This window comes from Anomaloglossus baeobatrachus, chromosome 2 (genome assembly GCF_048569485.1).
Source record: "Anomaloglossus baeobatrachus isolate aAnoBae1 chromosome 2, aAnoBae1.hap1, whole genome shotgun sequence".
NCBI classification, from domain to species: Eukaryota; Metazoa; Chordata; class Amphibia; order Anura; family Aromobatidae; genus Anomaloglossus; species Anomaloglossus baeobatrachus.
The window spans coordinates 124,124,720-124,140,833 of NC_134354.1; the positions used below are offsets into that span (position 1 = coordinate 124,124,720).

General features: G+C 47.1%; 1 protein-coding gene across 1 annotated transcript in view; it reads right to left on the minus strand.

Annotated features, from left to right (window-relative positions):
* The window catches only part of ORAI2 (ORAI calcium release-activated calcium modulator 2), a 53,550-nt gene extending 37,702 nt beyond the window's left edge, over positions 1 to 15,848 (minus strand). Inside the window, exon 1 of the mRNA XM_075333242.1 lies at positions 15,713 to 15,848. The gene's annotated coding sequence lies outside the window, so the exon portion shown is untranslated. The remainder of the gene's footprint in view (positions 1 to 15,712) is intronic.
* Between the last annotated feature and the right edge of the window lie 266 nt (positions 15,849 to 16,114).

The window sequence follows — 16,114 nt, forward strand, 5'->3', positions numbered from 1 at the left end:
ACAACATAGTCTCATTTGATAATGTAATAAACACACAATCTGAAAATCAATCATTTGGTATGTAGTCCAACCCCTGAAACCGCTCTGCTCAGGCTCTCCAGGCTGCCACGCTCCATACAAGTATAACAAGTAGAGATGAGCGAACCGGTCCCGGTTCGGTTCGAGGTCGGTTCGTCGAACGGAGGTCCCGTTCGAGTTCGGTTCGTCGAACGTTCGACGAACCGAACTCGAACCGCATAGGAAACAATGGCAGGCATTCAAAAACACATAATAACACCTAGAAAACACCCTCAAAGGTGTCCAAAAGGTGACAAACAACTCACAACACAACACAAACACATGGGAAAGTGACAAGGACATATACTCATGCGAAAATAAAAGAGCAGGACAAGGAAAAAGAGGAGGACACACAGATATAGACATGGCACTCCCTTCTAAAATCATGTAAAACACCGCAAGGTGACTCCAAGCGGAGTCTCCCTTTTTTCCAAAAATTGGGCCACACACACCCACCCATTCAGTGGCAGCAGTTGTGCCCCAGTTGTACACTTCACAGCTAGATTTGCATCAAGCACATTCAAAAATACGCCATTCTTATCCGTCCCCAGGATGACACCGGGGTAGGTAGCAAAGTCTTTCCTGATCCCAGCCCTGTTCATCTTGGATCATTTTTAAAAAACACAGCAAGCAAGGGTTACTACTTACTCCAAGTGGAGTCTCCCTTTTTTCCAAAAATTGGGTCCCACAGACACCCCATCAGTGGCAGCACTTGTGCCCTAGTTGCAAACAGGATGTTTTGATTTGCATCAAGCACATTCCAAATCCACAAGCATTTACTCTCCCCAGGATGACACAGGGGTAGTAAATTCCTTCTGGATCCATGACTTGTTCATTTTGATGAACGTCAGTCTGTCCACATTGTCACTGGACAGACGCGTGCGCTTATCTGTCAGCACACACCCAGCAGCACTGAAGACACGTTCAGAGACAACGCTGGCAGCTGGACACGACAAAATCTCCAAGGCGTAGGTGGAGAGCTCTGGCCATTTTTCAAGATTTGACGCCCAAAATGAGCAAGGCTCCATTTGCAAAGTCATGGCATCGATGTTCATTTGGAGATACTCCTGTATCATCCTCTCCAGCCATTGACTATGTGTCAGACTTGTTGTCTCTGGTGGCCTTGGAAAGGACGGTCTAAAAAAATTATGAAAAGATTCCATAAAATTGCTGTTACCAGCACCAGATACGGTGCTACTGGTACGGGTAGACTGTTGAAGATGACGAGACCGTCCCATGTTTGTCAAGTTACAACTGGGAGATTCACTCCCTGCACCTGCACGGTTGTTTGGTGGAAAAGCCGAGCTAAGATCGAGTAACAGCTTCTGCTGATACTCCTGCATACGTGCGTCCCTTTCTATGGCTGGAATTATGTCACAAAATTTGGACTTGTACCGGGGATCCAATAGTGTGGCAAGCCAGTAGTCATCATCACTTCTAATTTTGACAATACGAGGGTCATGTTGGAGGTAGTGCAGCAAGAAGGCGCTCATGTGTCTTGCGCGGCCATGCGGACCAAGTCCACGCTGTGTTTGTGGCATAGAGGTGCTAACCATTCTTTCTTCCTCTGACATCTCCCCCCAACCTCTTTCAACTGAAATTTGACCAAGGTCTCCCTCATCCGCTGAGTCTTCCATGTCCATGGACAGTTCGTCCTCCATTTCTTCATGTTCTCCTGCACCTTCCTCAACATCTCGCCTTCTACCATGCGCCCTTGTTGATCCCTGTCCCCCATGGTCCCATGCCTGCTGCGTTGGTGATGATGAACGTCTGGACCTTGGTGATGTTGTTGTGTCTTGCACATATGAATCCTCCTGTAGTTCCTCCCCTTCCTGTTGTCCCACCCCCTGACTCCGAATAGTGTTTAGCGTGTGCTCCAGCATGTAAATGACTGGAATTGTCATGCTGATAATGGCATTGTCAGCGCTAAACATATTCGTCGCCATGTCGAAACTCTGCAGAAGGGTGCATAGGTCCTTGATCTGAGACCACTCCATCAGGGTGATCGGCCCCACCTCTGCATCTCGTTGGCCCAGGCTATACGTCATGACGTATTGCACCAGGGCTTGACGGTGCTGCCACAGTCGCTGTAACATGTGGAGAGTCGAATTCCAGCGTGTCGGCACATCGCATTTCAGGCGATGAACCAGCAGGCCGAAAGACATCTGGAGCGATTCAAGTCGCTCAGCTGCGGCGGTTGAACGGCGGAAGTGAGCAGACAGTTTTCGTGCCATGGTTCATGGTCAGAAGGCCATCTAGGCCGGGATAGTGTGTTAAGAATTGCTGGACAACAAGGTTCAACACGTGAGCCATACAAGGCACGTGTGTCACCTTGCCCAGGCGAAGGGCCGCACCCAGGTTTGCAGCATTGTCGCACACGGCCTTACCAGGCTGCAGGTTGAGTGGAGACAACAATTTATTAAACTCGGACCGCAGAGCTGACCACAACTCCTCAGCTGTGTGACTCCTATTCCCAAGACATGTCAAGCTAAAGACCGCCTGATGCCGTTGCGCTCTGCTGCCAGCATAGTAATGAGGGGTGCGTGATTCCTTCTGCGCAGTGAGAACGCTGGTGGCCTGACCAGGCAGGCTTGGGGCGGAAATGGAGGACACAGATGATGTGGAGGAGGCAGAAGCAGTGGCGGAACTTGGACAGACAGAGGATTGACACACAAGTCGTGGGGACGGCAAGACTTGTGCAGCAGACCCTTCACCATCTATCACCATAGTTACCCAGTGCCCAGTCAGCGACATGTAACGTCCCTGTCCATGCTTACTGGTCCAAGTATCGGTGGTGAAATGCACCTGTTGACACACAGAGTTTCTCAAGGAAGCGGTGATGTTGTGTGCGACATGCTGGTGTAGCGCGGGCACACCTTTCTTAGAGAAGTAGTGGCGACTGGGCATCTGGTACTGGGGCACAGCGACAGACATAAGGTCTCTAAAATCCTGTGTGTCCACCAGGCGGAAAGGCAGCATTTCGGTAGCCAAGAGCTTACAGAGGGATAAAGTCAACCTCTTAGCTTTGTCATGGGTCGCAGGAAATGGCCTTTTATTTGTCCACATCTGAGGGACAGAGATCTGGCTGCTGTGTGTAGACGGTGTTGAGTAGGGTGTCCCTGGAAAAATGCAGCTTTGTGAGGAAAGTGCAGGCGGAGACATGATGTCGCCTTCATCCACCGTTGGTGCTATCGATGTCTGAGAGAGCTGTACACACGCACTTGTTTCCCCTTCCAAACCAACTGACGACCTACCAAGCAAACTGCCTGTTGCGGTTACAGTGGTGGAAGTTGTGCGTGGAAAACCAGGTGTGACAGCTGTCCCCACAGTCCTAGAAGATGAAGAGCGCGCGGATGCACTGGAAGGGGCCGGCGGTGGATGGTTCGCTCCGCTAGGCCGCATTGCAGCACGGTGAGCTTCCCACCGAGACATATGATATTTATTCATGTGACGATTCATGGAAGAAGTTGTCAAACTGCTGAGGTTTTGACCTCTACTAAGAGAACCATGACAAATTTTACAGATCACATAATTTAGGCGATCTTTTGCTATGTCAAAAAAGGACCAGGCTAGGCAAGGCTTAGAGGGCATGCGACCTGTTGATCCACCCCGATTAGTGCTCAGAGGCAGAGTGGTGGCTGAGGATGCAGTTGTAGACGTGCTACCAGTACTCCGACTCTGTCCAGGAAGGCGCAAGGTAATTTCGTCATCAGTTGCATCCTCCTCCACCACCTCTGTTGACCTCGAGTGCCTGACTGTGGGTTGACAGTAGGTGGGATCTAGAACTTCCTCATCAATTGTTGTGTTTGCACTCCCCTCACCCTCAGACCGAGCCTCTTCTTGCCCTGATCGAAAATTTAAGTTGTCATCCCAATCTGGTATCTGCGTCTCATCGTCATCAGTATGTTCCTCATTGTCTATAACAACAGGTGTTACAGTTGGTGAAAAAGGGTCAACATTATGCTCAGAAACTTGGTCCTCACGGCCTGAATCTGAGTCACAAAGGTTCTGGGCATCACTGCAGACCATTTCCTGTTCTGTACTCACTGTAGCTTGGGAGCAGACCTCTGATTCCCAGGCTATAGTGTGACTGAACAGCTCTGCAGACTCAGCCATCTCAGTTCCACCATACTGTGCAGGGGGGATGGAGACTTCAGAGCTGGGAGAAAGCAAGTTTGATTGGGATGACAACTCAGAGGACTGCTGTTTTTTGGATGCGGTAGTTGAGGTGGCGGAGAGGGCACTTGTTGGACCACTTGAGATCCATTCAAGCATTTTCCTTTTTTGGCCATCATCTACCTTTGTTCCAGTTGTCCGTGTCCGTAAAAAAGAGAGCACATCGGATTGTCCACGGTAAGTAGTAGACATCTTACTTTTGCTGGAAGATGGTCTATCTTCAGCAGATGTTAATGGAGCTTTGCCACCTTCCCCACGGACAAACCCTTTTTTTCCTTTTCCAACACGCCTCTTACCCTTTCCACCAGCATCTGTCATTTTGCCACTCATTTTGATTGCGACAAGATTGTGCACTTAAAATGTGGTAGTAAAAATTGAGAGGTGGTGTAGATTGCAGCGGTGGTCCAGCTTTATTAACAGCAGAATAAACAACAATAGTTATCACTGACAATGCAACTACGGCCCTTAAACTGGCAGCAGTGTTTGCTAGTATAATGGCTTAGCTACAATGAGTTTGAGTGTGCAATGCAGGCAGACGTGCTGCAAATATCTTTGCACTAGTGGGACTATACAGAAGTCCAACAGCCACGTTTAGGATGCCACTAAGTTCACTCAGTGTTTGCTAGTATAATGGCTTAGCTACAATGAGTTTGAGTGTGCAATGCAGGTAGAGGTGCTGCAAATATCTTTGCACTAGTGGGACTATACAGAAGTCCAATAGCCACGTTTAGGATGCCACTAGGTTCACTCAGTGTTTGCTAGTATAATGGCTTAGTAACAATGAGTTTGAGTGTGCAATGCAGGCAGACGTGCTGCAAATATCTTTGCACTACTGGGACTATACAGAAGTCCAATAGCCACGTTTAGGATGCCACTAGGTACACTCAGTGTTTGCTAGTATAATGGCTTAGTAACAATGAGTTGGAGTGTGCAAAGGGCAGGTGGGTACAGTGCCAGGGTTGTGGGTCTGGGTAGAGGAAAGGAAGCCTGCCTTTCTATCCCTCCTAATGGGGAAATGCAGCGAGGAAATCCCTGACCTTAGGTACACAGACGCTGTCATCTTGTGTAGCTGTTAAACTCTGTTTTCAGGACCTGTCACCTATGGCTCTGACCCTGCCGGTACGAGCCCTTAAAAGGACTGATAGAAAGTGCTCTCCCTAAGCTGTCCAGCGCTGTGTATGGAGCGCATACAGCATTATCGACGATAGGACTCAGGACGGAGCTGCGCCAGTGATGTCTGACACCAAGGACGCAGAAGAGATAATGGCGTCCGGACGGGCAGATACTCGTTTTTATAATGCAGGGACATGTGACATGGACATCCTATCACACATCCGTTGCTTCTCTGACTAAAAGTCCACTTAGCTGTGTGTGTGTGTCTGGGATTGGCTGACATGCTGGCCCTCCCCACTACACGCGCGCGCTTAGGGAAGGAAGACAAGGAAAAAAAAAAAAATGGCGATCGCCATTATACAAACAGCAGTGATCTGAATGCGCTGTTCCCGCACACTATACACTGAAATGTCATAATAGTGTGAGTCACAGAGTGACTTACACTATTACAGCGAAAAGCCAGCTAGGAATTAGCTGGTCTTTTTGCTGCTAGAACCGTTCTCGAATGTATCTAGAACTATCGAGCTTTTGCAAAAAGCTCGAGTTCTAGTTCGATCTAGAACAGCCCCCAAAATCACTCGAGCCTAGAACTGGAGAACCTCGAACCGCGCTCAACTCTAATAACAAGGTGGCAGTTTTTCAGATTAGCCAGGCAAAACATCATACAATAGAAAAAACAATGTGAGGGGAAAGGAAGTTCTAGAACCTATAGTGCAAACAGAATGCTGATAAAGAAAACTGCACAATAAAAAGGTGTGGCCGGCAAGTGACAGAGCATGATAGTTGGGCAGATCGTGAAAATTTTAGACTGCTATGTGCACCAAAGGTGTCACCAGGTTTTTCCCTTATGAGCTGCAGCCACCCTCAGTGAACCCTTATATACAGCATTCCAGAATACTGTATATAAGAGCCCAGGTCGCTCTGTATAACATAAAAACACCTTTATAATGCTTACGTATGCAGTGGTCCAGTCTGATGGGTGTCGCTGCTCTCAGTCCACACCTCTCTATCTTATGAAAGCAGCGTCCTCCTTCCCAGCCCCGTGTCATGACGCGTCCTACGTCATCCACACAGAGGCCTCCATTGCGCTCCTGCACATGCGCACTTTGATCTGCTCGGCCGAGGCGGATCACCCTTGGCCAAACTTTTGCCAAGTACTGCAGTTTGCCAAAATACCAACATTGTGTAATTGTCGATTTCCAGAACTGTGGTCACTTGCCAACTAGATTCTCATCCGCTCCTCTCAATAGAACCATCGCATGCTCGCAACCATGTGATCACCACTCGAAACGGTGAACAGAGGTGGATCCAGCGTGTATGTTACTACCCTAGTACTCCGCAGGCTGCACTGCTTGCAGAAAGTTTGCACCGGGGTGGGAAACCCCCTTGCTGGTGATTCCGCGGCAAAAACCGGCAAGTGCGCACAGGGCCTTAAACAGAAGTGGGAAGTTTTGTTGCATGGGGTTTACATCTTGGTAAATCTTGTAAGTCGTGTTGAGTGGAATGTATACACCATACATGCAAGATATATCACACCGACTGAACTGTCAGAGCTAGGTCACAACCGACGACGTCTACAAACATATCTGATGTAACAAGTTCCTGTTTTGCTGCGTAGATCACATCTAGAAACGAAGAAGCCCAAAGCTTCACAACTGTAAGCAGCAGGAGGTAGTCAGGGAACCCGGTAAATACCGTATGTCATCTAATATATAAAGCTGTGTGTGTGTGTGTATGTATGTACAGTACAGACCAAAAGTTTGGACACACCTTCTCATTCAAAGGGTTTTCTTTATTTTCATGACTCTGAAAATTGTAGATTCACATTGAAGGCATCAAAACTATGAATTAACACATGTGGAATTAAATACTTAACAAAAAAGTGTGAAAAAACTGAAAATATGTCTTATATTCTAGGTTCTTCAAAGTAGCCACCTTTTGCTTTCATTACTACTTTGCACACTCTTGGCATTCTCTTGATGAGCTTCAAGAGGTAGTCACCGGAAATGGTCTTCCAACAGTTTTGAAGGAGTTCCCAGAGATGCTTAGCACTTGTTGGCCCTTTTACCTTCACTCTGCGGTCCAGCTCACCCCAAACCATCTTGATTGGGTTCAGGTCTGGTGACTGTGGAGGCCAGGTCATCTGGCGTAGCACCCAATCACTTTCCTTCTTAGTCAAATAGCCCTTACACAGCCTGGAGGTGTGTTTGGGGTCATTGTCCTGTTGAAAAATAAATGATGGTCCAACTAAACGCAAACCGAATGGAATAGAATGTCGCTGTAAGATGCTGTGGTAGCCATGCTGGTTCTGTATGCCTTCAATTTTGAATAAATCGCCAACAGTGTCACCAGCAAAGCACCCCCACACCATCACACCTCCTCCTCCATGCTTCACGGTGGGAATTAGCCATATAGAGTCCATCCGTTCACCTTTTCCGTGTCACACAAAGACACGGTGGTTGATCTCAAATTTGGACGCCTCAGACCAAAGCAGATTTCCACTGGTCTAATGTCCATTCCTTGTGTTCTTTAGCCCAAACAAGTCTCTTCTGCTTGTTGCCTGTCCTTAGCAGTGGTTTCCTAGCAGCTATTTTATCATGAAGGCCTGCTGCACAAAGTCTCCTCTTAACAGTTGTTCTAGAGATGTGTCTGCTGCTAGAACTCCGTGTGGCATTGACCTGGCCTCTAATATGAGCTGCTGTTAACCTGCGATTTCTGAGGCTGGTGACTCGGATAAACTTATCCTCCGCAGCAGAGGTGACTCTTGGTCTTCCTTTCCTGGGGCGGTCCTCATGTGAGCCAGTTTCTTTGTAGCGTTTGATGGTTTTTGCCACTGCACTTGGGGACACTTTCAAAGTTTTCCCAATTTTTCGGACTGACTGACCGGCCACTCGTTTTTCTTTACTTAGCTGCTTTTTTCTTGCCATAATACAAATTCTAACAGTTGATTCAGTAGGACTATCAGCTGTGTTTCCACCAGAGTTCTGCACAACACAACTGATGGTCCCAACCCCATTTATAAGGCAAGAAATCCCACTTATTAAACCTGACAGGGCACACCTGTGAAGTGAAAACCATTTCCGGTGACTACCTCTTGAAGCTCATCAAGAGAATGCCAAGAGTGTGCAAAGCAGTAATCAAAGCAAAAGGTGGCTACTTTGAAGAGCCTAGAATATAAGACATATTTTCAGTTGTTTCACAATTTTTTGTTAAGTATTTCATTCCACATGTGATACAGGTAAAATATATCTTTGTACTGTGTTAGCCAGTAGAGATAAAAAATTATTTAAAAGAACTGAAGTCCTCAGTGGTTGATACCTTTTAATGGCTAACTGAAAGATGGTAATAATTGCAAGCTTTCGAGACTACTCAGGTCTCTTCATCAGGCAGGGTATAACACAAAATCTGAAGAGTCACATATTTATACACAACAGGACATAGAATAGTGCAGTAAAAAAAAAAAACAAAAAAAAAACAAGTTATATGAAACAGAACTATCACTATGGCAAGGGGGCAAACTGTTCTGGCCATAAATATTGCTGCTGTTCCACACTGAACTGCAGCAATATTTATGGCCACAAGAGTTTGCCCCCTGCCATAGAGATAGTTCTGTTTCATATAACTTGGGTTTTTTTTTTTACTGCACTATTCTATGTCCTGTTGTGTATAAATATGTGACTCTTCAGATTTTGTGTTATACCCTGCCTGATGAAGAGACCTGAGTAGTCTGGAAAGCTTGCTATTATTACCATCTTTTCAGTTAGCCATTAAAAGGTATCAACCACTGAGGACTTCAGTTCTTTTAAACAATTTTTTATCTCTACTGGCTAACACGGTACAAAGATATATTTTACCTGCCTAGTGTAAAACGCCTGAAGTATGGACATGTCATTTCTTTTCACAGAAATACATACAATTTTCAACAGTGGTATTCCACTAAAGGAATCCGCACCGTCGCATTTACAATCATGAAATTTTGCATAGACGCCCCATGTGATCCAGGGAGAATCGTCGACTATGTTTTGACGGGGAAATGTAACCCCAGGTTTTACAGTTACTCTCCAAAAAACCTGCCTCCATTAAAGTCAATGGAGCTGCGAGCTATTAGGTTAATAGCAGCTGTGATTGGTTGCTATAGGAACAAAATAAACTGTTAGTATAAGATGCTTATGTGTGAGGTAATAAGATGTCGGTGGGGAGACAGAGACAGAGAGAGACAGACAGGGAAAGAGACAAGACAGAGACAAGACAGAGACAAGTAAAGAGACAAGTAAAGAGACAAGTAAAGAGACAGAGACAGACGGGGAACGAGACAGACGGGGAACGAGACAGACGGGGAACGAGACAGACGGGGAACGAGACAGACGGGGAACGAGACAGACGGGGAACGAGACAGACGGGGAACGAGACAGACGGGGAACGAGACAGACGGGGAACAGAGACAGACAGAGATAGAGAGAGATAGACAGACAGAGATAGAGAGAGACACAGAGAGAGAGACAGACAGAGACAGACAGAGACTGGGAAAGAGACAGAGCGACAGTTACTATCCCGAGCAACGCCCGGGTACTACAGCTAGTAGTTACATAAAACTATTACCTGTGATCTAGTGTTCTTCAATTCATCCTATTTGTGCTATAGGAAGATGATGATCTCTACAGATCCCACATGGACACAATCCATCACAATCTTTTGTTTATTATCAGATTGTCATCACTTTTTCACAAAATGAATAAACAAAAACAAGAGTGCCAAGATATATACAGTGGGGGAAATAAGTATTGAACGCGTCACCAATTTTCTTAATAAATATAAATTCATAAAAGTGCTATTGGCATGAATTTCTCACCAGATGTCAGTCACAACCCATCCAATCTACATAGGCAAAGAAATCAAACCATAGATGTCCATAAAATAACTTATCTATAATAATGAGAAAGGACACAGCATTAAACACGCTTACTGAAACTTATTTAAAGGGAATCTGTCAGCAGATTTTTGCTATGTAAGCTTAAGACAGCATGCTGCAAGGGTTAACACACAAAGCTCAGGAATGCCTGTTTTGTCACAGTCCAATCTTTTGTTTATTTGCTATGTTTGTTTAAGCAGAAGGACACTTATCATTACAGGACTAGAAACTCATGTGCAGAGAAGTTCGACATACCCCCTGCTGTGATTGTCTTTTTTTTTAATAAAAAAAAATAATAATGTTTTGGGTTTGTCTTGTTGATTATAATTAATATTTGTACATTTTACAGATATTCTTTCTGTGGTGATCTTGTCCATGAGCAAATTCTTTTCTTTATACCAGTAGTCACTTTAAACATGCTTGATCATGCTTTTTGTTTAACAATGAAGTCTTGCATGGTGATCGAGTGCGTTACTTATTGTTTTCGCTTAAACAATTGTACCTGCTAATTCCAAGTATTTCTGTTGCTCTCCACAGGGGTCCATGGCTTTTGAACATCTCTTCCTGATAATTATTTGCACTGTCTGAAATCTTGCGGATAGCACCTGGTCATGGCCATTTTATGGTGAAATTATGTTCTTTCCACTTCCAGATAATGGCCCCAACAATGCTCACTGCAACCTTCAGTAGTTTAGAAATTCTGTAATGAATGCCATCAGTATCTTTTGTAACAATAAGGTTGCATAGTATTGAGAGAGCTCACTGGTTTTACCCATCATGAGATGTTTCTTGTGTGGCACCTTAGTAATGAGACAACTTTGTATAGGCCATCAGTTGAACCAGCTGATACTTTTCACTAAGTGTCATGATTGGATTATAATTACTGATAGAATTCAGCTCATGTCATGACTTTCCATGGTTTTTGCGCCTGTTTTCTTGTGTTCATGACTTTTCCCTTTGTCATTTCTCATTATTACACAGAACTATTTATGGATTTACATCTATGATTTGATTTCTTTGCCTGTTTGGATTGGATGGGTATTACCAACAACTGGCGAGAAATTGATGTCAATATCACCTTTAGAAATATATTACTTAGAAAATTGGTGACGTGTTCAATACTTATTTCACCTGTCGTATGTCCCCATTTACATCTACAGTATGGCCAGCTGGGGTTGGCAAGCTGAGAGCTGCATGAATAAGCTTAATCAGGAAATCAAGAAATCAGCATCTTTAACCAGTGTTGGATATTGACATTTTTCATGTTGAGGTTTGATCTAACCCATCTATGGCATCAATTAACTCCATATTGTCCATGTGCGTCTTCTTCACACTGTACAAGTAGACAGATGGAGATTAAAGGGGAGTTCATCACACCTTATTTTAACCTATTTTGAAAACTTTTTTTTGTTTATTTAGTGCTTTTTCATGTGTTAAGTGTGGAGTAAAAGAACATTGGAGCAGTTACTCCCGATCAAGGGGGTGACGTGGGGCAGAGATTACAGATGACCGGATAGGTTTGGGAATGCCCACTGGGCACTGGTGACCTTATATGTGTATAGATTTAAAGTTTGATTTCACACTTCTCTGAGAGACCCCAGAGACATGTTCACACTTCTGGTTTAGCCCCCTGCCAGCACAGTTATTGTGGTAATGAGCAGAACGGAGCTGACAGACTCCATTTATACAAAAGCGGCAAAGTCCTGGACTGAACCTGAGAGCAGATTGTACAGACATTACATTTACAGGGAAACGTTTTAAATATTTAGATCCTTTTATTTCCGTGAGCTTAAGAACCATCACATAATGTATTTGCAATCTAAAACACACCCAGACTAAGGCGGGCTTTGCACACTACGACATAGCAGGTGCGATGTTGGTGGGGTCAAATTGAAAGTGACGCACTTCCGGCATCGCAGGCGACATCGTAGTGTGTAAATGCTAGATGATCCGATTAACGAGCGCAAAATCGTCGTCATCGTATCATCGGTGCAGCGTCGGCGTAATCCATAATTACGCTGACGCGACGGTCCGATGTTGTTCTCGCTCCAGCGGCAGCACACATCGCTGTGTGTGAAGCCGCAGGAGCGAGGAACATCTCCTACCGGCGTCACGGCGGCTTCCGTAGGATATGCGGAAGGGAGAAGGTGGGCGGGATGTTTACATCCCGCTCATCTCCGCCCCTCCGCTCCTACTGGCCGCCTGCCGTGTGACGTCGCACGACCCACCCCCTTAATAAGGAGGCGGGTCGCCGGCCACAGCGACGTCGCAGGGCGGGTGAGTCCATGTGAAGCTGCCGTAGCGATAATGTTCGCTACGGCAGCTATCAGAAGGATATCGCAGCTGCGACGGGGGCGGGGACTATCGCGTGCGACATCGCAGCATCGGCTTGCGATGTCGCAACGTGCAAAGCCCGCCTAAGACTATGAGGCCACTATCCGGAGCCTGCGTTCTAGACTCAGAAGATTGAGTCTCTGCAGGAGGGCTGGCACTAAGGAGGAGACCGCAGCGTTCGTGCCCGCGATCAGGGTTCTGGACGCAGCGCACTTTTGCTGTGTTTTCCCCACTGAGAACACTTATGTCTCCGCAAGCATAAATTGACATACAGCTCGGGAAACTGCGGTGCAGGTCAGTTTACACTGCGTTAAAAAGAAGCCCAGTAGACAGGACATTTCTATAAATCCCATCCACTGTGCTTGTACTGTACAACGTAATGTTTTGGATGCAGGGAAAACACACTGTATTCAAAGCAGTGGAAACACTGATCATGGGAACATACCCATAAAGAGGTTTCACAAAACAAACACTTGTTCCCTATCTGCAGTAGAGGTGATAAATATCTGATTGCTGAGCCAATGGGCTTCTGTTTCTCCTGACAGCACAACTACAGTGAGGCTGAATTCAGATGTCCGTGTTTCATGGTGAATATATGATCCCTAATGACATGACTGGCCTCAGGGGTCCGAACCGGAAATAGTCTCATATCTGTCATGGTTTGGACTCCTCGGGCCGGTTCAGTGTTGGGGTCTCTATACAAACAGCCAAACACAGAAAATGAATTCAGCCTAAGGAGAGGTTTGAGAGAGCAGCAGTCTGGCACGAACATCCGTAGGACTGGCAACATCCGAGTCCAGGGCTCAGATGTTTACATCGGTCATGTAGGCAGAGTCAAGAGCAGGAAGCAGCGCCCGGAGCAGGAGGCAACGTCCGGAGCAAGAGGCAACGTCCGGAGCAGGAGGCAACGTCCAGAGCAGGAGGCAACGTCCAGAGCAGGAGGCAACGTCCGGAGCAGGAGGCAACGTCCGGAGCAGGAGGCAACGTCCGGAGCAGGAGGCAACGTCCGGAGCAGGAGGCAACGTCCGGAGCAGGAGGCAACGTCCGGAGCAGGAGGCAACGTCCGGAGCTGAAGGCAGAGTCCAGAGGGGGAAGCAGCATCAAGAGCGGGAGGCAGCGTCAAGAGCGGGAGGCAGCGTCAAGAGCGGAAGGCAGCGTCAAGAGCGGAAGGCAGCGTCAAGAGCGGAAGGCAGAGTCCGGAGGGGGAAGCAGCGTCAAGAGCGGGAGGCAGCGTCAAGAGCGGGAGGCAGCGTCAAGAGCGGGAGGCAGCGTCAAGAGCAGCAGGCAGCGTCAAGAGCAGCAGACAGCGTCAAGAGCAGCAGACAGCGTCAAGAGCAGCAGACAGCGTCAAGAGCAGCAGACAGCGTCAAGAGCAGCAGACAGCGTCAAGAGCAGCAGACAGCGTCAAGAGCAGCAGACAGCGTCAAGAGCAGCAGACAGCGTCAAGAGCAGCAGACAGCGTCAAGAGCAGCAGACAGCGTCAAGAGCAGCAGGACTTATACTCCTCCATTCAAATACATCCCCACTGCTGTCTTGTTGAAAGGAACAACAGAATGGGGGTGGAAGGCTACTATTCTAGTGGTCAGTGTGGGTCTCAGACAGGACAAAAATGTCACACACACAGATTAAAGGATGAGTCTATAGGGTTTTCTAACTATATACAAATAGCGTATTCATAGAGAACAGAGACTCTAGCTCCACCTATGGGAAATAGCAATAGTAAAAGTCAATAATGACCCTTTAAAAGGTCCTGGTCAGATGAATTAGGCTAAAAAGCCAAACCAGACACGCCATTCGCAGACACGTGTTTTGGGGTGTTTGCCCAATAGTCATTGCAGGGCAGACGATCTGATCTGGATGGGTGAGAGGCCTCAGACAAGAAGTGTAAGGGGTAAAGTTTCTCCTTGTGTAGAGAGCCAAGTGGTATTAAGGAGACTTATAAGCCATGCAATGCTCCACAGGGAATTTATATAGGCAAATATATTCAGAGATCGAATAGTTAAAGTGAACCTGTCATCAGAAATTTAGCTATAAACCTAAAAGTTTCCCCCCTCTGCAGCTCCTAGGCTGCATTCTAGCAAGGTTCCTATAGTTTTTGTGGCCCCTTTTATTCCAAAATAAATACTTTACAAACTTGTACCTTTTCGTATGCAAATTTCTTAAATCTTCCATGGGGGCGGGCTGCCTGATGTACGTTGCTGTCCTCCTGCCGATTTACGCCGCCCCTGAACGCTGAATTTCAAACCTCAGGACGCCGCCCCTGGGCGCCCGTGGTCCCGTGCATGCGCTGTGCTACTGTAGCGGTGCCGTGCACTGTGTGCACGTGTGACCGCTAGTGACACTTTTGCGCGGGCACCGACTGCTCTGTCCGCTCCTCCCATCTATTTCCTGCTGCTGAGCAGGATGGGAAGGAGGTGACGTCCGGTCATCTGGCCAGCGAGCGTTTGCCCAGAACGCTGGAGGAAGAGGGGAAAGTGTGGTCACGAGGTTATGGGCGGCACTTGCTGATGACACTCACATCGCCGCCCATAACCTCGTGCCCGCGCAAAGTGTCACTAGCGGTCACACGTGCACACAGTGCACGGCACCGCTACAGTAGCACAGCGCATGCGCGGGACCACGGGCGCCCACAGGCGGCGTCCTGAGGTTTGAAATTCAGCGTTCGGGGGCGGCGTAAATCGGCAGGAGGACAGCAACATACATCAGGCATCCCGCCCCCATGGAAGATTTAAGAAATTTGCATACGAAAAGGTACAAGTTTGTAAAGTATTTATTTTGGAATAAAAGGGGCCACAAAAACTATAGGAACCTTGCTAGAATGCAGCCCGGGAGCTGCAGAGGGGGGAACTTTTAGCTTATAGCTAAATTTCTGATGACAGGTTCCCTTTAAAACAAAAAACAAATGATAATATGGTAACAATAGCATAAAATGCAGAAATGGTCTGTGTGTGACTCTTATATATAATAAATATGTTACCAGTATAGAGCCCCACCATCTATCTATGCTGCTTATCTTTATGGTCATCACCTCGTCCTATAATGGCTTCCTGTTTATTATATTGATATAATGAGTTATTCTAACAGTCGCTGTACATCGGGAGAGAGAGAAGTGGCAGCACTTACCAGTCACACAGCACCAGTGTGCACCAGCACCAGCAATCAGCCGGCCAGTGTGTCAGTGGGGGAGGACAGGATGCCCGCAGCTTCCCCTGCTCCAGCCCAGGCCCTGCAGCAGCAGCAGCATCACTACACGCCAGCCGGCCGGGACTGATGCAGCGGGTCACGTGAGCAGCAGACAGTGACCGACATCGCCCCCTCCGTGTGTACAGTGTGCCGCACCGTGTAATCCGCCCGCTGATTGGCTGCCGCGCTACCCCTGTGTTGCTCGCGCTGATTAGTCAGGGAGCTCTTCATGTTTGGTGTCTGTATACTCTCAGCGCTGCTCCCTCGCAGCCGGGCGCTCCGGAAAGGAAAGGGTTAAAGGACAATCTCATAAAGAATCAACTCGAACGTGTCCCGCCATTA